We start from the raw sequence: 25149 nt of genomic DNA on the forward strand, positions 1-25149 counted from the left end.
GAGAAACAGAGAAAATTTTACCTATGTGTATTAGTTTACTAGGGCTGTCATAACAAAGTACTACAAACCGGCTGGCTTAAATGACGTTTATTGTATCACAATTCTGGAAGTTGTAAGTCCAAGATCAAGGTGTTCGTAGGTTTGGTTCCTGTGAGGGCTGTGTTCCAGAACCTGTTCCAAGCCTTTCTGCTAGCCTCTGGTGGTTTCAGGAAATCGGTGGTGATTTTTGATCCATAGATGCTTGACTCCAACACTTGTTTTCACTGTGTTCTCCTTGTGCCTGTGTCTGCCTTGAAATTTTCCCTTTTGTGAAGACACTGGTCACATAGGATTAGGGGCCCACCCCACTCCAACATGACCTCATCTTATTTTAAGTAGTTACATCTACAATCACCCTATTGCCAGGTAAAGTCATATTCTTCAGTACTGGAGATTTAGGACTTCAGTAAATGAATTTGGGAGGGGGGACACAATTCAACCTGTAACACCATGTTTAGTAAATTTTCTATCTGCTTTAGTCCAATATTCTTTAGAAGTCTTAACACAGTTAAGCTCAGAGTTTCTGTTCTGCATGCATGCTAAGTTGTCTGTCGTGTCATTAAATGATAATGAAGTGTTTTCCCTTCAAAATAGGAAGAATGAATATAATTTTTTCTAAAGAACTTACTATTAATATTAATGATTTGTAGGTCACTTATTGGGCCTCCCAGGTGGCGCTAGTGGTAAAGAACCTGCCTGCCAATGCCGGAGCCATAAGAGACATGGGTTTGATCCCTGGGTTAGGAAGATTCCCAGGAGGAGGGCGTGGCAACCCACTCCAGTATTCTTGTCTGTAGAATCCCATGGACAGAGGAGGCTGGTGAGCTACAGTCCATACGGTCACAAGGAATCAGACACGACAGACAACTTAGCATGCATGCAGACATAGAACTAATAGTCAGATAGGAAGTCAGAGGCTATAAGTCAACCCTGCTCATCACTGAATGCAGATAGATCAGAATATTCCTGACATTATGGAGGATGTCACTTAGATCTACATGTGGACTTCCCAAAATCTAATTAAAGAATTATATATATATACATTGCTGTTATTGTTCAGTCGCTAAGTCATGTCCTACTCTTCGTGACCCCCATGAACTACAGAAAGCCAGGTCCCCTGACCTTCACTGTCTCCCGGAGTTTGCCTAAATTCATGTCCATTCAGTCGATGATGCCATTCAACCATCTCATCCTCTGTCACCACCTTCTCCCCCTGCCCTCAATCTTTCCCAGAATCAGGATTTTTTTCCAGTGAATCGGCTCTTCACATCCAGTGGCCCAAGTATTGGAGCTTCAGCTTCAGCATCAATCCTTCCAATGAATATTCAGGGTTGATTTCCTTTAGGATAGACTGGTTTGCTCTCCTTGCAGTCCAAGGGACTCTCCAAGAGTCTTCTCCAACACCACAATTCAAAAGCATCAGTCCTTCAGTGCTCAGCCTTCTTTATGGTCCAACTGTCACATCCATACATGACTACTGGAAAAACCGTAGCTTTGACAATACAGACCTTGGTTGGCAAAGTGATGTCTCTGCTTTTTAATAAGCTGTCTAGGTTTGTCATGGTTTTTCTTCCAAGGAGCAAGAGTCTTGGTTTTGTGGCTGCAGTCACTATCCACAGTGATTTTGGAGTCCAAGAAAATAAAATCTGTCACTGTTTCCACTTTCCCCCCATCTATTTGCATATTTATATCATATATTGCATATATTTATATTATAAACATATGTACATATTTTATACATAATTTATATAGTTACATAAAAGCAATGGGGCTTCCCTGGTGGCTCAAATGATAAAGAATCTGCCCACAAAGTGAGTGACTCGGGCTTGATTCCTGAGTCAGGAAGATCCCCTGGAGCAGGGAATGGCTATCCTCTCCAGTATTCTTGCCTGGAGAATTCCATGGGCAGAGGCTACAGTCCAAGGGGTTGCAAAGAGTTGGACACAACTGAGTGACTAACAGTAACTAAAAGCAATACAGAAAGACAAAAGAGGGAGAAACGTAGACCACAGTGAGCTCAAAATATTCCCTATCTTCAGACTTCTGTTCCTTAAACTGAGTTCTAGCATTTCTACTTGGAAAAAATTCCTTTTAAAATTTAAAACACATCTGCCACTCTGACCACCTTCTGCGAACCCCTATGTTCTCCCCAAGGAAGCAGTAATTGCTTAACCAGACTGATAAGACTCAAAATACTCATCTGGCCACACATAAAATATAAGCATTCACCATGCATTTAACTGCAAAGGGTACATACAGGTGACCTATCTGCCTTCTTTATTCTTGGGGTTAAGTGTGTAATCAGGCCTAGAATTGCCAGCAAGGAAAAGCAGGTCCTTCCAGCTCTTAGGGAACTGGTTATTGCTTCTCACTGTGGTAATCTGTGGCTTCCCAGAGAGTGGTGACATGCCAAGGTAATAGATTGGGTTTGGGAGCAACAGGTGGGAGGCACTGTTTAGGCTTCCATGAATGCTTTTAAAATAAACACTGATAAATTGGAATGTGTCCAGAGGTACAAAGGCAACCCTTTGGGAAACACTGACCTAGGCTATGTGTATCAGGTATTAATAATTGACCCTGGACAACCTGTCCTTCACCTTGTCCTCTCCTCTTGTTGACAGATGAACTGGAAGTCAAGGAAGCAGCCACAGGTGAGGCAGGCGTTGGTTCTGATGGCTAATCTGATATGAACATTCAGCCTATAAAAATGTATCTTATTTGCAGGAGGAGCTCCTCTCCTCACTTCCTTGCAGGCCACAGCCATTTTTAAAAACTCTTTTCCTACTCCCCCCGCCCTCCCCCCATCCCACGATGGCTCAGCGGGTTAAGAATCCATCTGCAATGCAGGAGACACAGGCGCTGTGGGTTCCATCTCTATGGGTCAGGAAGATCCTCTGCAGGAGGAAATGGCAACCCACTCCAGTACTCTTGCCTGGAGAATCCCATGGACAGAGGAGCCTGGCAGGCTACAGTCCATGGGGTCACAAAAAGTCGGACACAACTGAGTGACTAACACTTTCACCTTCCCTACCAAGGCTGTGTTCCTCGTGACTTGACAGCATCTGATTCACAAAACAGATGGAGCAGAGAAGGGGACACACTGCTGATCCACCCAGGTCTTGCACCCTTCACTCCACCCAAGGACTGCCCACTTCCCAGAACTAATTAGAAAAAGTACAATCAATAATGCATTAGCCAGTCTTTTGAAATTCCTCTTGGGTCAGCAGGCATGGGCCCTGCTGAATTTTACACTTGAGAAATTAACCAATTCTTGATTTTATTTCAAAGGTCAGAGTAATAGGGAAAATACTTCTTTCATTTCCAAGAAATTCATTTTAAAATTGGCATCTCACACATAATAATATCACTTACAATAAGTCTGGAGCTAAAGTAAAAAGAACTTTTCTCCCTAATCATCCTATCAATCTTTGAAAATATTTAGGTATTAACTGTTTTAATATTTCCCTCCCAACAGCAATGTCACATGTGATTCTGATAAAATACCATTTAAGTATGTATGAATCTGAAGTATTAAAATTTTAAAAGTGAGCAATAAACAAAAGTACATCAAGATACTAGTATAATTATATTCATTGTTGAATTTTTGAAATGGTAAACTCCTGGAATGGACAAAAATATCTATTGATGGGGGTCTAAATAAATGAATCACAGTACATCCACAAAATAATAGTACATTCTGCCATTTACTTTTTTATTTTTAATGAAATTTTATATCTGGAGGTCTTTCAGCCATAAAAAGGAACTAGGTAAATTTGTGTGTGTTTTCCTGGGAAAATCTCTGAGACATATAATCTTTTCAAATGATAGCATGATCCCATTGGTGTAACTTTCTTACAGTGTGTGCATGTGTGTGACTGTGTCTGTGTCTGTTCCTCTGTATGAAACGTAGAATCATTCATTCAATAAAATATGTATTATGCCCTGCTATGGACCAGGCACTGGCATTTTTTTTTTTTTTAAGATATTACAGAAACAAAGAGGAACAAGACGAAGTCCTCATTCTTAAGAAGCTTATTTGTGAATGGAGGAGAAAAACAGTAAGCAAGTAAATAAATAAATAAGGTACTTTTAGATAGTGACCAACACTATGAAGAAATAAAACTAATGACAAACTGCATAAGATAGGCTGAGGTAACACCTGAAAGCCAGAATAGATCAGGGGAGTCTTTCAGGCAGAAAAACCTTCTGATGCAAGACCGTCAGACAGAACAAAGCCAGTGAGGTGAAACAGGGCTAAAGAAGATGGTAGAAATAATTGAAGAAGCAGGCAAAGCCGAATCTTCTAGCTTATTTAAAGCAGTTTACATTTTATTCTATATGCAGTAGGAAACTAAGGAAGCTGGGATTGAGTGATGAGGAAGATGACCCAGGATGAATTACAAACCTTAAAATTGCATAAGCACTCCCCATGCCAGTCCTTAGGATGCATTAGAGGCACCCAAAATTGAGGCAGAAACTTTTTCTCCACTGTTTTTTTTAACTATGTGCAAATAATATTTGAAATGTTTAATGAAAAAATGGGTTAATAATGTAAGGAGGCAAGCCAACGCTGAGAATGTTTTCCGGTTTTTTGGTTTAATATGCAAAACTTTTTTCTAAGCATCAGTCTTCATCAAACTGTGAGCAAGGACAATGTCATACTTGCATTAACTAAGACCTCCAAACTTCTGAATGCCCCACCAATTAAGGGGAAAAAAAATTACTCTTTAAGTTCATCCTCTTTCTAGCCAGTTCAAACCAATTATTTAACCTCTTTAGACCTAGCTTGGGCTTCTTTAAAGAGAGAAATGATGTCTAACTCAGATTTAATGTTAATGCAGGAAGAACTTAAAGTTAGGTGCATATTGGAACTACCCAGAAAGTTAGTACAGGTTACAGAGGATCACTGCCATAGGATAAGATCTGAATATCTGCATTTTATTCAAAGTTTTCAGGTGACTGATACGCACCCAAGCTTGAGAACCAGGAAGTTAACATATGTGCCTAATCTAGTGCAATTCCTGGCATAGCAAACCCTAATAAAAAAATGTGTGCTCCTCACTCTTCCTTCTTCTGCCTGAACTACAGAGTAGCTGGTTTCCCTTCTATTATCTGTCTCACCAACTCTTCAGTGAAACTAACAAAATGAAAACTAAGAGAGATAAAATGTATGACCCTTGTTGTTGTTCAGTTGCTAAGTTATATCTGACTATTTGCGACCCATGGACTGCAGCATGCCAAGCTCCCCTGTCTTTCACTATCTCCCAGAGTTTGCTCAGATTCATGTCCACTGAGTCAGTATGCTATCTAACCATCTCATCCTCTGCTCGCCCTTTTCCTTTTGACTTCAATCTTTCCCAGCATCAGGGTCTTTTCCAATGAGTCGGCTCTTCGCATCAGGTGGCCAAAGTACTGGAGCTTCAGCTTCAGCATCAGTCTTTCCAATGAATATTCAGGGTTGATTTCCTTTAGGGTTGACTAGTTTGATCTCCTTGAAGTCCAAGGGACTCTCATGAATCTTCTCCAGCACAATTTGAAAGCATCAATTATTCAGTTCTTAGCCTTTTTTATGGTCCAAATCTCACATCTGTACATGACTACTGGAAAATTCATAGATTTGACTATAAGGACCTTTGTTGACAAAGTAACATCTGTTTTTTAATATACTGTCTAGGTTTGTCATAGCTTTCCTTCCAAGGAGCAAGCATCTTTTAATTTCATGGCTGTAGCCACCGTATGCAGTGATTTTGTACTATTCTGCACAAATAATAAAAGTCCTGTGCGCAAATGTTAAGTTTTACGTACCCTGCAATTACAGACACTTTTTTGGCCACTTTAAATAATTTGCATATGCATGAGATGGGTGGGAATAGTGTGGGACCTGTCCCTCTCAATGAGTGACAGTTGATGGTAATGATTTGCTCCAGCTCCCTGAGCCTCCCCAACATGGGAGAGTGATTCATTTGCATCCAGACTCATCCACACTGTTGGTGATACCTCCAGACACCAGTGATTGACTCAGCCTCCCAGGAAGTAAAGGTCAGGCACGGACAAGGCTGCAGCTGTGCCCACCATAATGGAGCCACTGAAGTTCCTGGAGGTACTCCTTGAGACTGACTCTTCCCACAATCTCACCTCAGAAGAGCTGCATGAACTCTGGGTTCTCCCAGAGGGAGAGGGGCCAGATAAACACAATTCAAGAGTATGGAGGAGGTTACTTCTTCTGAGAAATGAGACAGAAAAAGGAGCCAGCAGATAAAGGAGACCTGCTTTCTGGGCTCTCTCCCTACTCCCCATCCATGTTATACCCCTCCCCGAGCTCTATCCCCATATCAAATTGATACTTCCATGAATCAGTCCCTAAGGTCAACGTCAGGGCCTCAAACACATAGCAACTAAAAGTGAGATGTTAAAACTAGGCAGCTGACTTCACTCTTCTTCATAAAATATGATAGACAAGGAGGACCCCCTAACTCCCATCTCAGGAAGAACCAGAGGTATGAATGGGAGGACAAAGGAATTTCCCAGAAAACAGAAACATTGTCCACTAGATTGACAGAACTTTCATGACACCACAGAGTCCTTGCCACTCCCACCCACCAGAGTCTGAATGCATGCTGTGCACCAATGACAGCCAGATATTTTTACTGTCCCTTTTCAAATGGAAATTTCTTTTGCAATTTTTCCTGCTAAAGTTTAATTACTACATATGTTTGTGTTGAAAACCAATAACTTGTATTTAAGTTTTTACATCATTTGACACTGGGGAAACACAAGGAGACCAGATGGAAAGGGATGAACATCACTGAGAGACCATAGACTTTAAAGAAGACTTTATATAACTATAAAGAGGGTTATATAAGTGGAAAGAAAAATGTGATATTGAGTACCAAACAGCTGGACTCTGAAAATTCACTTTTACTAGCATGATGAGTATACCCTTGGCTTCTGCATCACTGCTTTCAATAGCTATTATTGCTTTTTATATCTTTTCTTTTTTTCCCGTCAGCATTTTCTCATCTGAGAGGTATAAAGTGGTACATTAATGTTAATTTAGTTTACATTTTTATGACTACTAGCACATTAGAGCATCTTGTAATATATTTATTGGTTGTTTGGATTTGCTCTTGTGAATTGCATAATCATATCCCTGTTTGTTTTTCTGTTGAGTTGTTTGTCTTCTTTGTCAAATTGTAAGAGCTCTCTGTGTATTATAGTTATTAACCCTTGCTAAATCCATCATCTGCTTTGCAAATATTTGTTCCAAATTTAATGACTGTCTACAAGCATTGCTTATGCTTTATTTTGCATAAAAATTTTAGTATTTATGTGCTCAGATATATCAATTTTTAAATTGATGCTAGAAAAAACTTATTGTAAAAGTTTTAAAAATAGATGCTAGGCTTATTATTATTTTATTATCATCACCATTAAGGTCTTTCTTTCCCCATAGACTGTATGGCTTGTCTCTTAGATTTTTTTCTAAAATTCTTAACATTTTAATTTTTATAATTAAGTCTTTGAACTGAAATTTACTTTCATATATGTGAAACATAGGAATCCAATTTTATTTTCTTATAGATGAACAACAAGTCATACCAGCACCAATTGTTAAATAAATTGTTTCTCCATTAATTAAAATATGCTCTTCATGTGTTAAATTTTGATGTTTCCTGTATGTCTGAATGAACAATTTGTCTACTCCTGTGCCAGTTTCATATTACTTGGGTTGTAATGGTTTTATGCTATGTTCTAATATCTAGGAAGTCCCCCTTACTATTCTTTTAGATATATTTCTTGACATTTTTAAGCTTTTTTTCTTGCAACTGAACTTTCATGTTATTGTGTCCAGTTCCACAAAACAAATCCAAGTTGGTATTCTAATTGGAATTGTATGATATTTATAAATTGATTTGGAAATAATTAGCTCTTTACAAGTACATCTTCTCATCTCAGAATATACTATGCTTTTCAGTTTGTTCAGGCCTTGATTTTATACTGACAATGTGATAGTTTCTTTCATGTAGAGCCTTCATCTGTTTTGTTAATTTGGAGCATAAACTGATGGCATCAGTGACACTGTAGAGCCAACTACCTTTCCACACCTCATGTAACCTGCTTTGGCCTAAAGAAGGGGGCAGCAGTGACAGAGTGCTAGTTTCAGGCCTAGGTCTCAATAAGCCTTGCATATTCCTGCTTGTTCTCTTGCACCTTTCCCACAGCCATGAAAAGAGCTTTCTCTATAACTTTTCTCTATAGCCACTGCCCCTTCAACCTAGAGACAGACTTTAAAGCAAAGCCACTCAGCCAAGTTCAGACAAGAAATATGGGTGAAAATACCTGTCAGAGTGGTCCATGCCAAGATCCTGTTTATCATTCCCACTGCGCTCTTGCTATCTCTGTTGTGACTTACACTATGTACATCGAATACAACCAAGACTGCCATTTTGACCACAGAAGACTGGATTCTTTCCTATGCTAAAAGCACATATGGTTACCTGAACATTAGGGAGAGCTAATCCTTTGAGAAGCTTAGAATAAAACTCTGCCCAATAGGGATACCCTGTATCAAATGGTAACAAATCAACAAACTTCATCCTCTTGCTAAGGATGAAGTACTATGTACACAGAAAAGGGTCGGTATAGCCATTGTGTCATAAACAATTGCTCCACTACTCCACATAGTTTGCTTCCATGCCAGTTTTGGAAGTGTTGGCTATTCTCCTGGGTTTAGCCTATGAATGTCAACAAATCTGTGCTTTCTAATCTTTTATTTTCCAACAACAAAATAATAGCTGGTGTATTTTAGTATTTACCAAGCAACAAAAATAATACCAAAAATACCCTATATTTAACATATATATGTCATTTTGTTAAATCCTAATAATCTGTGAGGTAGTTAGTATTATTATTTTCTTTGTACATGTGAGGAAACTGAGGTTTAGAGAAGTAAAATAACTAGTAAGATAACCAATTCATTGTCACATAGCATGGAAATAGAACTGGGATACAAAATCAGACCTATCCTGGCTCCCAGGATAGTCTATAGCAATGGTTCTGAAAGTGTGGTCCTCAGATTAGCACATCAGCACCACCTGGGAACTTCTTAGAAATTCTTGGTCCTACCCAGACCTACAGAATCAGAAACTCTGAGAAACGGACAAAAAATCCACATTTTAACAAGCTCTCCTCACCAGGATTTTGATGCCTGCTTAAGTTTCAGAACCACTGCCCTAGACAATACTACCTCTTCAAAATAGTTTTAAAGGCAGGAATAAATTCTGTGAACAGAAACGATCTGAAAGTCTTCCTGAAGACCATAAGCTGAGCTTTAGAGGATGGAGAGAATGAAAGGTATAAAAAGGAGATGGCAAAAATTAAACATACTCTAACCAAATGGACTTCCCTAGTGGCTCAGATGGTAAAGCGTCTGCCTGCAATGCAGGAGACCTGGGTTCTATTCCTGGGTCAGGAAGATACCCTGGAGGAGGAAATGGCAACCCACTCCAGTACTCTTGCCTGTAAAATCCCATGGACAGAGGAGCCTGGTAGGCTACAGTTCATGGGGTCACAAAGAGTCGGACACAACTGAGTGACTAACACTTTCACTTTCAACCAAATGACCCAGTAATTGCATCCTTCGTTATTTACCCAAAGCAGTTGAAAACTGATGTGCACACAAAATGTAGCACATGGATATTTACAGCAAGTTTATCCAGAGTTGCAAAATCTTGGAAGAAACCAAGATGTCCTGTAGTAGATGAATGGATAAATAAAGTGTGGTATATCTACACAGTGGAATGTTATTCAGTGCAAAAAAGAAATGAGCTACTAAGTCATAAAAAAAATAGAGGAAATCTGCTGTTCTTGTTCAGTCAGTCACTAAGTCACATGCAACTCTTTGTGACTCCATGAACTGCAGCATGCCAAGTTCCTCTGTCCTCCACTATCTCCCAGAGTTTGCTCAAATTCATGTCCATTGAGTCAGTGATGCCATCTAACCATCTCATCCTCTGCTCCCCCTTCTCATTTTGCCTTCAATACTTCCCAGCATCAAGGTTTTTTTTTACAACAATCCGCTCTTTGCATCAGGTGGCCAAAGTCTTAGAGTTTCAGCTTCAGCATCAGTACTTCCAATGAATATTCAGGATTGATTTCCTTAAGGGTTGACTGGTTTGATCTCCTTACAGTCCAAGGGACTCTCAAGAGTCTTCTCCAGCACTACAACTCAAAGACATCAATTCTCCAATGCTCAGCCTTCTTTATGGTCCAACTCTCATATCCATACATGAATATGGGAAAAATCATAGCTTTAACTAAATGACCTTTGTCAGCAAAGTGATGTCTCTGCTTTTTAATAAGCTGTCTAGGTTTGTCATGGCTTTCCTTCCAAGGAGCAAGTGTCTTTTAATTTTGTGGCTGCAGTCACCATCTGCAGTGATTTTGGAGCCCCACAAAGCAAAGTCTGTCACTGCTTCCACTTTTTATCCTTCTTTTTGCCATGAAATGATGGGACCAGATGCCATGACCTTAGTTTTTTTAATGCTGAATTCCAAGCTGGTTTTTTTTTCACTCTCCTCTCTCACTCTCATCAAGAGGCTCTTTAGTTCCTCTTCACTTTCTGTCATTAGAGTGGTATCTTCTGCATATCTGAGGTTGTTGTTATTTCTCCCTGCAATCTTGATTCCAGCCTGTGATTCATCCAGTCTAGCATTTCACATGACATACTCTGCATGTAAGTTAAATAAATAGGGTAACAATAAACAGCCTTATAGTAATTCTTTCCCAATTTCAAACCAGTGAATTGTTCCATGTCGTTTTGTTGCTTCTTGACCCACATACAGGTCTCTCAGGAGACAGGTAAGGTGGTTTGGTGCTCCCATCTCTTGAAGAATTTTCCACAGTTTATTGTGATCCACACAGTCAAAGACTTCAACAGAGTCAATGAAGCAGAAATAAAAGCTTTTCTAGAACTCCCTTGCCTTCTCCATGATCCAGTGAATGTTGGCAATTTGATCTCTGTTCCTCTGACACCATGAAACCCAGTTTGTACATGCGGAAGTTCTCAGCTCACGTGCTGCTGAAGCCTAGCTTGAAGGATGTTGAGAATAACCTTGCTAACACGTGAAATGAGTACAAGTGTACAGTAGTTTGAACATTCAGTTGTACAGTAGAGGAAATTTAGATGCATATTAATAGGCAAAATAAACCAATTTGAAAAGTTTGCTTATTTGTAGTAGATGACTCCAACTATATGACATTCTGGAAAACACAAAATCCTGGAGGCAGTAAAAAGATCAGTGGATGCCAGGGAATGGGGACTCTGAGAGATGAAGCAGAGAGATTTTTAGGGAAGTGAAAATACTTTGTATGATAATATAATGGTGGATACATGTCATTAGGCATTTTCCAAACTCATGTAACATACAACATCCATAGTGAACCCTAGTGTAAACTATGGGCTTTGGATGGTTACGATGTGCCAATGGAGGTTTAGCAATTGTAACAAATGTCTCACTCTGGTGAGGGATGTTGACATGGTAGAATTATGCACATATGGGAGCAGAAAGCATGGGAAATCCCCACACCTTCCTCTCAATTTTGCTGTGGATCTAAAACTTCTCCTCTAAAAATTGCCTTAAATAAATAAAAAATAAAATACTAAATAGAAAAAAGTACTTTGCCTGGGTCAAAAGAGTGATTATGAGGATGGAAAGACCAAGACCAGCTTTCATGGAGGAGGTAATCATTTAAAGAAGCTATAAAGAACAGTTAGAATTTGAACAAAGAGCAAAAGACAGGACTCTCTAGCTTGAGATTCTCAACCTTGGCACTAGGAATGTTTTGGAAGAGATCATTCTTTGTCATGGTGTCTGCATTGTAGAATGTTTAGCAGCATCCCTAGCCTCTATCCACTAGACACCAGTGGCATCCTAAGTTGGGCCAACCAGAAAGTCTCAATACTGCCAAATATCCCTGGCAGTAAGAGGAGGGAAAGAGCAATGTCACACGTGGTTAAGAACCAGATAAAGAGCCAGGTGAAAGGAACAGCAGTTGGAAAGGCAAGGAGACAACACAAAGCATGAGAATGGTTTGGTTAAAATACAGTGTTGTCAAAACCATTCATCATTAAAGTCAAAGCTGGAGTGTCATAAAGTAATGAATGGTGGGGCTAGGAAAGTCTTCTGGGACCACGAGTTTTCATGAAAAGTGAAAGTGTTAGTCGCTCAGTCACACAATTCTTTGTGACTCCATGGACAGTAGCCCATCAGGCTCCTCTGTCTAAGGAATTTTCCAGGCAAGAATACTGGAGTGGATAGCTATTCCCTTCTCCAGGGGATCTTCTTGACTCAGGGATTGAACCTGGGTCACTCACATCGCAGGCAGATTCTTTACCATCTAAGCCACCAGGGAAGCCCCACAAGGCGTCATACTTTGAACTTAAAAGTTTGGAGTACACCCTGTAAACAAAGAGGAAATACCAAAGGCCTTTGATCTAGAAGTAATAGGTTAAGAGCACTAAGATTTGTGGATAATGCTTAGAAAGAATTAAAATGACTGGTCAATGTCTTTCTTTGGGGAGAGGATTTTAAAGGACTGCTACACAGTTAAACCATTAGCATTCAATATTTTCTTCTTCAGGAGATATAGAGGCTGTTTAAAAGACCAGAGGCCCAAAGAGGAACCACATGGAGGCTCGCTGAGTTGAATCTCAGGGGGACATCCAGTTTGTGTCTAGGCTGGAGTTAGAATTGTAGAGGTGCAGAAGGAAACTCTGTCCTTCCTAGTGGCCATACCCTGTGGCCAGAAATGGAACCTTCCCCCTAACGTGCCTGCCTATGGAGCAGGTATTGGAGGCTGTGCTGTACCTGTTTGATGGGATGTTCCTGCTCCAGGCTTCTAACCTGAGTGGCCACTGCTGGACTGGACCCCTCAGGCTTTTCAAGGCCGCTTTGTGCCACCCCCAACGAAGGTTTCTGCTTCTCTGGAGTCCAGACGGAGGCCAGAGTGGCTAACCTCACTTGGATAGGAGACAGAGGTATCCTAGTGGCTTCTGATCCAGGTGCTGTTGAATTGTGGGAGCTAGATGAGAATGAGGTGCTCGCTGACAACAAGCTCTGCAAGTATAAGCACGATGACACTGTGTCTACAGTCAGTGTCCTGAGCTCTGGCACACAAACTGTGAGCTGGTAGCGAAGACTTCTGGATCAAGGTTTGAGACCTTGCTCAGCAGATGGTTCAAAATTCCTACCGAGCTCATTCTGAGCAGGCCACCTGTGTCGCTGCCTTTCTCCACAAGGATCCTGTGTTCCTTTCATGTGGCAAAGACAATAGACTCTTACCGGAGGATATCTGCTGTCCCAAGCCAGCCTCTCAGATGGGCCACGGTGCCTCTGGCTACCTTCTTGCCTCCCTGGCGTTGCGTCCTCAGCAGACTACAGTCTTTGTCTTTGGTGATGAGAGCGGGACTGTCCCCCCCGGACACCAAGAGTGCAAGCTGTGCCCTCAGCTCGGGGGTGCAGTCCTAGTGCGTCACTGGGCCCGTGTTCTCTCCACACAGTGCTCCCCTCCTGGCCTCTGTCAGTGACAAGCCACTCACTTGCTGTACTGGACTTAGACCCTTCGGAGGTTTAGAAGCCAAGCCCACGGAAACTTTGTGAGCGATGCTACTTGGTCCTCACTGAATCACTCCCTTCTTACCACAGCGGGCTGGGACCGTGAGGCCCTCCACCATTTCATGCCCACAGAACCTCTCCCAGAGCCTGGAACTAAGAGTGTTGCCAAGTAGGTTGGATTCCAGACAAAAAGCAAATCCCCTGAGAGTATCCACTCCCTTTGCTCCTGCCCTCTCGTTGTGTGAGACGACACAGGAGCCTTATAGAGTGTGTAAGTATACCAGATCTGTGCAGTTAGTAGGCATTGTCTCTCAGGCTGGGGGAGGCTGGATTCTGAAGTCCTATAGTCAGGGAAGAACAATTTCCTTGAACATGAAAAAAAAAATATTTTCTTCATCAGCTAAAGGGTGGTTAAAGTTTTTTGGACAAAAGTTTATGGAATTCTTCAGGAAATACTAGAGTGGGTAGCCATTCACTTCTCCAAGGAATCTTCCCAACCCAGGGCTCGAACCTAGGTCTCCTGCATTGCAGACAGATTCTTTCCTGTCTGAGACATCAGGGAAACCCCGTATAAAATATTTCATACTAAAATCTTTTTCTTAAAATCTCTTAATTTTTAAGTTTTTAAAAAGGGAGATTTTTAACATTTACTACTGTTTTTTCTATCACACTATGAGCTCTGAAGAAAATGACTGTTCTCAGCTCAGAACTGACATAAATGGGAGCTGCTGCTGCTAATGTGCTTAGTTGCTCAGTCATGTCCAACTCTGTGCGACCCCATGAACTACAGCCCGCCAGGCTCCTCTGTCCATAGGATTCTCCAGACAAGAGTACTGGAGTGGGTTGCCATGCCCTCCTCCAGGGAATCTTCCTGACCCAGGGATCGAACTCAGGTCTCCCACATTGCAAGCAGATTCTTTACCATCCAAGCTGCGGGGGTAGCCCAAGAATATTGGCGTGGGAGCCTATCCCTTCTCCAGGGGATCTTCCCGACCCAGGAATTGAAACGGGGTCTCCTGCATTGCAGGTGGATTCAATGAGTAAAGCTCCTGACAAAAGATAATAAAATATACATCTTGTTCTAAGATGTAAATGAAATTGACTTTTGCACTTCTGCATTACCTATGTCCAGTGATTATACTTCAATTTTCTGGTCTTTAGAGTCTATCTCTGGACCCACAAACCCCTCAACACAAAATATTCATGCCCTCATTTCACATGGCTCTCAACATAATATCATGTGCTACTGTAACACTGTGAAGATAATATGGTAACTAATGCTCAATTAGCTTTAGCAGCAAGTGAATTATTATTTAAGAAGATGAAAGAGGACAGTCCAGAATTAGTTTTGTTAAACTAAAAACTTCTAAGAATTGGGGAAAATTTAAATCACAAGAAAAAGAAAAATAATATATTTCATAGGACATGAGATATTAAAATCTGAAGGAGACACAAATTTACTAAGTAGGAGATTATAAGTGGCATTCCCATTCTAATTCATATGATGCAAAAATGTTAGGATTATTAATTCTATTAGTAATAGTCCTATTGGAGCAGATCATATGATAGAATATGTATATTTTCCATAGAAGTAATGCCCTTTCTGTGATTTTGATAAGTGCATCTTTAGTTATGCATTAATACATAAATAATAATACAATTTTGAATTTACAGAGCTCCTCTAAAAAAATCACATGTCCAGAAAAATTATATTCAAAGTGACCTGAATGAAAAAAGATTTTTTTCCACTGTGAAAGAATTTCCTCCCTCTCTCTAAAGTAACTGGGGAATGAACAGTAACAATCGAACAGAAGGCAGACAATGCATGTCTAAACCAAATGTAAATATGTTGTCTTAAATATTTTACGTACCTTTTGAAAGTCAGAAGAGACTTCTTTAGGAAGATGATTATTGTAATTAACATATAAATATGCATCATGACTTATGCATGCGTGCAAAGTCACTTCAGTCCTGTCTGACTCTTGGCGACCCTATAACCTGCCAGCTCCTTTGTCCATGGGATTCTCCCAGCAAGAATACTGGAGTGGGTTGCCATGCACTTCTCCAGGGCATCTTCCCGACCTAGGGATCAAACCTGCATCTCTTACGTCTCCTTCATTGGCAGGCAGGTCCTTTACCACCAGCAACACCTGGGAAGCCCATGACTTCTTGTAGGATATTTTAAAGGGGGATCTAATTTGATCGAATGCAAACTAGAAGAGAAATAGTTCAAAGGTAAGATGAATAAAGGACTTCCCTGGTGGCTCAGACGGTGAAGCGTCTGTCTACAAAGCGGGAGACCTGAGTTCGATCCCTGGGTCAGGAAGATTCCCTGGAGAAGGAAAGGGCAACCCACTCCAGTACTCTTGCCTAGAAAAACCCATGGACGGAGGAGCCTGGTGTCCATGGGGATGCAAAGAGTCTGACATGACTGAGCGACTTCACTTTACACTTTTTAAGATGAATAAACAAAATTCAAAGGACAGAAACAAATATCTATGAAATTTGAGATGCTTTGAGTCAGCATTTGAAGGTTGTATTAGCCCATGACTTAAGATAGAGAAGTCCTGGGCAGAGCAAATACGAAATACACTGATCCAAGCAGTCAAGGTTTGCAATCCTTTCATTTTGAGTGTGGGCTGGATTAGTGGCTTCCCCTTAACAGAGTAGACACAAAGCGATGGCTTATTACTGAGGCTAGGTTCCATAAAGACCACGGCTTCTGTCTTTGATGTCCTTTCTCACTCTCTCACACATTCGTTCTGAGAGAAGTCAGCTGTCATGTGAAGAGCAGCCGTCTGAAGAGACATAGCAAGGAACTGTAGATACATGGCACAGAACTCATTAACAGCTAGCAAAGAGCACAAGCCCTCAGTCCAACACCCTAAGAGGAACTGAACAAACTCACAAGTGCATGTTTCCCCAGTTAGGCCTCAGATGAGACTGTGGTCTCGTCTGATAACTTAACTGAAATCTCACAAGGGACCAAGAGCCAGAGGCATCTAACATCTGACTCACAGAAAATGTGAGATAATAGATATTTGTTACTTTAAGCTCCTAAGTTTTAGGGACAACTTTTTAAGCACTGATAGATAACTAAAATCAGGGGTGGTTTGAAGCCCTGAAAAGAAGCTAAAATAGAACTCATATCTTGGAACTGGCTCCATGATAAAAAGAATGTATTTTCAAAATGTGCAATGGAGAGGATTGATTCTTGGTCAAGTGATAAGATCCTGAGACCAAGGTGTAATGATGGCAGAGGAAACTGGAAAAGATTCCTGGTTTCTAAATAAATTCATCTCAACTAACCCAGTTAAGTAAGAATTTACTTTTAATTTTGCTTAAAATATATGTCATTAAATCTGTTTATAAAATAGAAACATCTAGTTGTACCTTGGAATGAACTATTCTGGACTATATTCAATAAAAAGCAGAGAGAGCAATGGGGAGCTACCAGAAGAAAAGAAAGACCATGGAGACATCTAGTTCCAAAGAGCTTAGCCTTTGACAAAGTTCACTACTTGGGGTTTCTACCCACTCCCATAAAAGAAAATCCAAGATCCACGATAGCACTTATTCTGTACTGCGATTACTGGTATATCTGTCTTCTGTACCTGACAATGAGAAACTTGGGTAGAAACTGGGACTTATTTATAAATATATTCTAACACATTTTTAAGGTGTAGAACACAGTAGGTATTCAAGTATTTACTGAAAATGTAGATCAACAAATAAGTAACTCTAGTGGATTAAGGATCTTTATATCGCAATACACAGTGAACATATCAGATCACATACATATCAGCTCAGTTTAAGAGCTAACCAAGGAATTTCTGTTTCCATTTAAGATGGTTTAAGCCCACTACACTCTAACTCTCCTGGTAATTACAAATAAAACCACTGCAACAGAATACAAAAAAAGCAACTATCTGAGGATTTTGAAAATAAATAAGAGCAAGCACATTGAAGAAGGCAACCAAAACTCAAAGAACAACCTGAACAGCAGTTTCCCAGCCTGGCCCAATGGCAACCCAAATCCTGGAACTGTGCAGCAAGTGTGGACATAAAGATCTCCAAAAGAAGTGCTTTTTCTGATCAGAGGATGGGGTAGTGACATGTCTGTGTGCTTTGGTGAAATCTCTGCTTTGTTTTATTTTCCTGTATTCCAGCCTTCCCCAAAGCAAACCCCAGTATGAGAGCAGTGACAATTATGGTTGGATGGACTCCTAAAACTCTGAGAGAAAGCCTTTACCTTCAGTCAGAAAATCCAGGAAAGAGCTTGCTCCCCACCCTCAAAAAGGTATGGGGGAAACCCAGGATATTTCTTTCTTTTTCCTCCTTCCTCTATGCCCCAGGTATGGGAAATGCACAACAGTGTGAAGAAGCTAAACTCTGAGTGAAACTGCAGTTTTTCCAGTCAGGGGAGTAGGATAATGAATCTTAGACACTGGGGAAATAATAGGAGAGGAGCTCAAGGAGAATCTCTCAATCTGGGTATCCCTGTATGAACCCACACAAGTCCTAGGCTCACCTCCAAGATGTGAATGCACAAAATAGACCCAAAACAGCATAATGAAGGCTTTAGAGCTGAACTACAGTGTAACTCCACCCAGGTCCGACTCACATTCAGTGGGATACACATGAGATGGGATCCCAGGAGCTGGAAAGACTTTAAAGACTGAACCACTTAGCACAGAAGACAGTCAGAACTTGAAGTCTGAACCTAACTAGGCTGACTGCTGCTAAAACAACAACGACAAAATCAACAATTTCCAGATGAATTTTACACAACCTAGAGGTTCACAGCATAATGTTCAAAATGTTCAGGATAAAATCCAAAATTACTAGGCATATAAAGAACCAAGACAATCTAAACAGCTCTTAAGAGAGAGTGCAATCACCAGATCCCTGGAAGCAGGTAGAAATGTTAAAGAATATAGAGGTCTCCTATAAATCTATAATTATGCAAATACACTTGACTATATAAGCTGTTTCACAAACTAAGAATGACTTTAGCCACAAGAAGACTAATTTTGAAAGAGGAAGCTTCAAGGCACATGGTAGGAATCCCTAGAAATCATCAGAACCATTGGGCTCTGGCTACACTCACCCTCCACAGACACCAACAGTACAGACTAACCCAGGTCCAGCCTGACTTCAGCACATTTGCCAGCTCTGAAACCTTGACAAAGCTACACTGAAGTAACTTCTTAGTGCCAGCTTCTGAATTAACAAAATGGACATAATGGCACTTGCCTTAAAGGTACTTAAAAGTACTTGTTGTGAGGATTTATAGGGTTAAAACATATAAAGCACTTAAGAGTAGTTCCTGGGGAGATTTTTGTGTAGAAAACAAATGGATAACATTTCTTGTGTGCCCTATGTCCCTGCTCCTTCCTTCTCCACCCTCTCTAAGCTCTTATTATGTAGCAGGCACTGTACTAAATGCTTTACACACTTCATTCCATTTAATCTTCACAATGCCACTGTGAAATAGGATGATGACTCAAATGGTAAAGAATCTGCCTGCCATGCAAGAGACCCACGTTTGATCCCTGGGTTGGGAAGATCCCCTGAAAAAATGCATGGCAACCCATTCCAGTATTCTTGCCAGGAGAACCCCATGGACAGAGGAGCCTAGCAGCCTACAGTCCATGGGGTTGCAAAGAGTCAGACATGACTGAGCAACTAACACTTTCAATTTTATCTGCATTTTTTAGATGAAAAAATTTGGATTAACTCACTTTATTTCTGTACACACAAAGACACACATATCATTATTTTTTACTTTTATTTGTGAGTTTTCTTTCTTCCTGAGTAATATTTTATATACCTTATGTATCTACTATATATTTATTTTATAGATTAAATCTCAAAGGAAAAACCCCATTTATTTTACATTAAAATTTCTTGGGTGGCAACACACTGTTGCCTCCATATACCACCTAACTTACTCTTGATTATTTTCCCCTTTAAATATGTTATTTTATAGACTTTCCCTGACCTCCCTTGATCTGGGTCCTTTGGCCTCATGATAGATAGTCACACCATGGTATCCATGCAGAAATCTGGACCAAGGCAGGTGTTCACTGTATCTGGGAGTACTCATTCTTGGAGGCAGTGTGGGAACAGTTCTCAAGAGCCATTTCATGTTCTAAGGACAGAAACATTGTAGTAATGTTCAGGCTCTCTCTGGTCTTTGAAATAGACCTGACTCCTTTGGAATATATTCTTTAAAATAAGTTGATCAATTATTTTGTACTTAATGCCAATGGCTGTGTCAGCATTACTGATTTGGAGACTAATTATGTGATTTCATAGCTATTCTGGGAAAACATGAACATACTGGAAATAGAATGAGGGAGGTTATGGAAATGTTGAATGAAAAATGGAGACAAGCCAAAACTATTAATGACTTTCATGCTGCTCAGCAGAAATCACCTTTCATGTTCTCTGTTAATACAGTTAGAATCTAGGGATGACAGATTTCCAAGTTATGGATTCTCAAGAAGTAATTACAAGAAGTTATCTCTTCCTATAATTTAAAAATATAAGATCTATTTAAAATAAACAATCATTATTCAACATTTTATTAACCAAATTTTTGCATTGTTTCCTACGGGAAAGAAGTATGGTAGGGCTCATACAAGAATCTAAGGACACAATAATCTCAGGAAGTCCTTCAAAACTAACTGGAGGAAGAGATACAAGTTAGGGAGAGGTGAGAGCAGAACTACTTATGGAGGTTAAGGAATCATTTTATGGGGTTCCTTCCACTATCAACATTTATATACAGACAAAATCAAGTAAAATTACATTACATGCACTCTTTTTTGATTAATTTTTATTGAAGTATAGTTAATTTTCAATGTTGTGTTAGTTTCAGATGTTGTGTTAATTTCAGATGTAAATTGAATTAGTTATATATATACATATACCCACTCTTTTTTAGACTCTTTTTCCATACTTGTCATTACAAAGTACTAAGTAGACTTCCCTGTGCTATATAGTAGGTTCTTATTAGTTATCTATTTTATATTTAGAAATGTCTATATGTCAATCCCAATCTCCCAAGTCACCCCTCCACTCTTTTTACCCTTGGTAACCATAAGTGTGTTTTCTAGATCTATGACTATCCTGTTTTGTAAATAAGTTCATTTATGAAAAAGTCCATTAAAAATAATTAAAATGTTGGATCCACTGACAATCATTATATTTGAGAGAAAAATCAACCCAAACTGACTTTAACAATAAAGGAATATATGACATCAGAGGCTCAGTTTCACACCATGTCTCCATTCTGCCTTACATAATATATCTTTAGACTGGCCTTCCTGGGAAGCTTCACAGTTTCCCTGCTGGTGGTAGTAATATGCTACAATACAACCAACTTTACATTTGTTATACCTCAACATCCAGTACCAAAAAGATGTCTCCTCTGCCATTTCTCATGTGTGAATTTTTATTTACCTTCCTTTTAACAAGATAGCAATTGTCACACAAAATATCATTGTTCTGATCTGGTTATGCACCCATGCCTGAAACAATCACTGTGATCAGAAGGATGGGATACAAAGATTGGTCATTTGTCTTACCCTTCTAATAGATAGAACCCTTCTAAAGTACTAAATGCTCTAACTTCAATCTAATTGTCTCAATTAATATTGAACTATTAAATAGCTACAACTTGATTTATCTATAGTTCTAGAATGAGGCTTCCTTGGTGGCTCAGCAGAAAAGAATCCACCTGCAATGCAGGAGACATGGGTTTGATTCCATGACTCAAGGGGTCAGGAAGATCCCCTGGGGAAGGGCATGGCAACGCACTCCAGTATTCTTGCTGGGAAAATCCCATGGACAGAGGAGCCTGGAGGGCTATGGTCCATAGAGTCATAAAGAGTTGGACACGACTCAAGTGACTGAGCACACACACATGGTTTCAGCAACATCCCATTTAATTAATTTTTATTTTGCTCTGAAAGGTAAAGGCTACATACAGATAATGCTACATTTACTGCTATGTTAAAAAAATGCTGAAACAGAATGATTTTTCTCTGTTGTTTTTAATCATTTATGTTATGCATTTATTTTTCCAACTGATTTTCATCTGTTAGGTAAATACTTCAGTTAAAATTCAGTTAAAGGTTCTGAAATAGTTTTCAAAGTAACTATGATATTATAGAATAGAGTTTGAAAGAAATGCAATTCCCTTTAAAGTAGTAATATAACTGGTATCCCTGTTCACATTTTTGACTGGTTACCTAGAGCTACAAATACATTTGGACTTTTAAAAAATATTAAAATAAATCTTTAAAGCGTATATTTCTCAAGAAGTTTATCTATGCTTCCCATCTCCACCTTCTCACCTCCCCCTTACATTTTCCAAACCCCTGGAATTTGGTTTCTGCCCCATCATTATCGTTACTAATAAGCTCCATGTCACTCATTTCAACTGATATTTTTCAGTTCTTGGATTACATTACTTGATCTTTCAAAGTCTTCAACAGTTGGGCCAATTACACTCTCCTTTCTTGGATTTTTTGAGTCTGCCCTCTCCTATGAGCCTCCTACCTTTCTAATCACCCCTCTTGTTTCTCCATTGCAGGCTTATTCTCTTCTACGTGGCCATTAAATGTTGGAGTCCCTCAATATCACTCTTAGTTGCTGTCTTCATCTCACTCCTCACTTTCTTCCTAGGAAATTTCACATGCACACAGTGGTTTGATGACAGTCTATTGTGCCAGCCCTAGCAATGCAGATCACAAAGCTGTATCCTTGGCCCAGAGAAGTCATCTGAGCCCTTCACTCAGGGTTCCTAGTGCCTGATTATGCAGACACTGAAAATACTGTTCAAACCCCCCTTCCTTCAAAAAGTTCCTGGCCAGTCAGCTATAAAGAATGTGGCAAGTTGACAGACAAAACTATAATTCAAAAAGATACATACACATCTATCTGTTTACAGCGGCACTCTTCACAATTGCCAGGACATGGAAACAACCTAAATTCAGCCATCAGTGGATGAACGGGTAAGGAAATGTGGTACATACACATACACACAAATACTACTCAGTCATGAAAAAGAATGAAGTAATGCCATTGGCAGCAACACAGATGAACCTAGAGATTATCCTATGAAGTGAAGTAAGTCACAAAGAGAAAGACAAGTACCATATATCACTTATCTGTGGATCTAAAATATAACACAAATGAACCTATCTACAAAACAGAAACAGATTCACAGAGAAAGTGGACTTGTGATTGCCAAGGGGAAGGGGGCTGGAGAAAAGATGGAGTGGGAGGTTGGAGCTAGCCAGATGAAAACTATTACTTACAGAATGAATAAACAACAAGATTTTACTGTATAACACAGGGAACCATATTCAATAACTTGAGATAGATCAAAGTGGAAAAGAATATAAAAATAATGTGTACATACATACACACACACACACACACACATATATATACACACAACTGAATCACTTTGCTGTATAGCAGAAATTAACACATTATGGACCAACTATATTTCAATTAAAAAAAAAAAAACTGATTTGCCAATACACCATGCAGCATCTCACTAATCCAGCTCACAAAGACTGACACATAAACTCAATTTCAAGTTACTAATTTGCAAAGGAAAGTGTTTACTGCCTCTTGTTGGTATGGCCTACACATTCTTTACCTGTAGGAACGCTACACAAAAAGTCAAATTATAGTCAAAATGTTTCTTGGTGATCATAACCTTGGAATGAATGGTGTCAGTTCTATGCTATCTCTGGGCCAAGTCTTCTGTGCCTACACACAGTCAATCTGCCTTTTTTTCTGAAATTTCAGGGCTGACCAAGCCCCCACACCATTTGATTGTCATGTGTTTTTCTTTAGCTACTAAATATAGTCAATTAGGTTACACAGTTCAATGTGACCTGGTGGGCAACCATTCTTCCTTTTTAGAGAAGAGTTTGCTATTCTGTCCTATGATCCTTTTAAAACTTTAATTCCCAACAAACAATCTAATGTCTCAGGGAGAAGGAAGGGAACTCACCTCCCTGCTCAGTATTCACAACAAATAGGAATCTTTAATTTCAAAAATTCCTCTTCCTCTAGCCTTCCCGCATATACCTCTAAACTGTCATCTGGCCAAAATACCACTTTAAGCAGAAGAGAATTTGTAAGAAAAAGGGAAATGATGGAGAAAGGTTAGTATCTGGATATGGGATAAAACTTAGCCATTGTCTGTTCCCAAATGAACATATCAGAAGCTCAAAAATATATACAAAATGAAAGTAAGGATAAGAAAATCAAAAAGAGTGAGAAACTAGAAAAGCAAACAGAAGTCATAATTCATGAACAGGGAAACCTAAAACATGGAGTCAGTCAGAAAACAGTGCACGTGGGAACCAAGAGTCAGGGGCTGGGGCTGTCCCACTTGACATTCCAATGGGTGCCTACCACATCACCATCTACGTGAACAGACTCCAGGGGGTGCCTTTCACATCACCGTCTACATGAACAGATTCCAGGGGGTGCCTTTCACATCACCGTCTACAGAAACAGATTCCAGGGGGTGCCTTTCACATCACCATCTGCATGAACAGTGCTTGCTAGAGTTTTGTCGTGTGCATGCTCACTGTTTACAGAGGCCCTAGGGTGAGATCAGAAGTCCAGATCCACAGGAATAAGGAACTGAAAGGGAAGGGCAAAACAGGCAGAAGATGTGAAGCCACCATACTCAGATGATTTAAAATTTTTAAATACTCTCTGTCTTGGAGAGCTTTCCCATAGTTGTGCTAAGGAAAGAAACACATTCTTTAAATATGACTGATCTATGACAGCAAATTAAAGCCAGCTACATAACCTATTGAAGTGAGGAGGGGAGGTGGGGGAGATGGCTAAGCCCAAGAAATGTTGTTTACCACCAGCATTTTATTGTATTTCACAGTGGATCTAGGATGGTTTTTCCAAACATATATTGTGATCCAGCTCAATGCAAACACTGAAAAAAGGCTTCAGTGGCCAAGAAACATTTCAGAAATGAGTAGAATGTATTTCCCTAATGGGAATTTACAACTCTCAATAATTTATAATGACTCATACATAAAAGGCCAATCTAGCTTATTTGAATATGAAATATCTTTTTTTTCTTGGTAACATTAACATTCTGTGGATGATGCTTTAGGACTAGGCAATCACTGTCATGTGAGATAACTGCTTAATTCTCCCTCAAGATTTTCAGTATATTTACATTTAGAAATACTGTACTCCTAAACAAACAAGATGAGAGGAGAGATCATGGGAGATGTATCCACTGGGAAATTGTTTGGGCTGCTAGAACTTAGGCTCAATTATAATGGTTAAAACCCATTAGGATCTCAATCTCTTTCTCTTCTCTCTCTCTCTGTCTCTTTGGGTTTCACTGTCTTTCTCTCAGTGTCTCTGTCTCTCTCACACACACACACACACACACACACACACACACACACACACAAATGTATGC

The 25149-nt window shown here is 39.8% G+C and overlaps 1 long non-coding RNA gene and 1 pseudogene across 4 annotated transcripts in view; one reads left to right on the plus strand and one right to left on the minus strand.

Moving 5' to 3' along the window:
* LOC139035962 (uncharacterized) overlaps positions 1 to 25149 on the minus strand; it is a 65816-nt gene that overhangs the window by 14985 nt on the left and 25682 nt on the right. The window lies entirely within an intron of this gene.
* On the plus strand, positions 11749 to 13828 carry LOC110149183 (methylosome protein WDR77 pseudogene; annotated as a pseudogene).

The sequence above is a fragment of the Odocoileus virginianus genome, chromosome 1 (assembly GCF_023699985.2).
Source record: "Odocoileus virginianus isolate 20LAN1187 ecotype Illinois chromosome 1, Ovbor_1.2, whole genome shotgun sequence".
Lineage (NCBI taxonomy): Eukaryota > Metazoa > Chordata > Mammalia > Artiodactyla > Cervidae > Odocoileus > Odocoileus virginianus.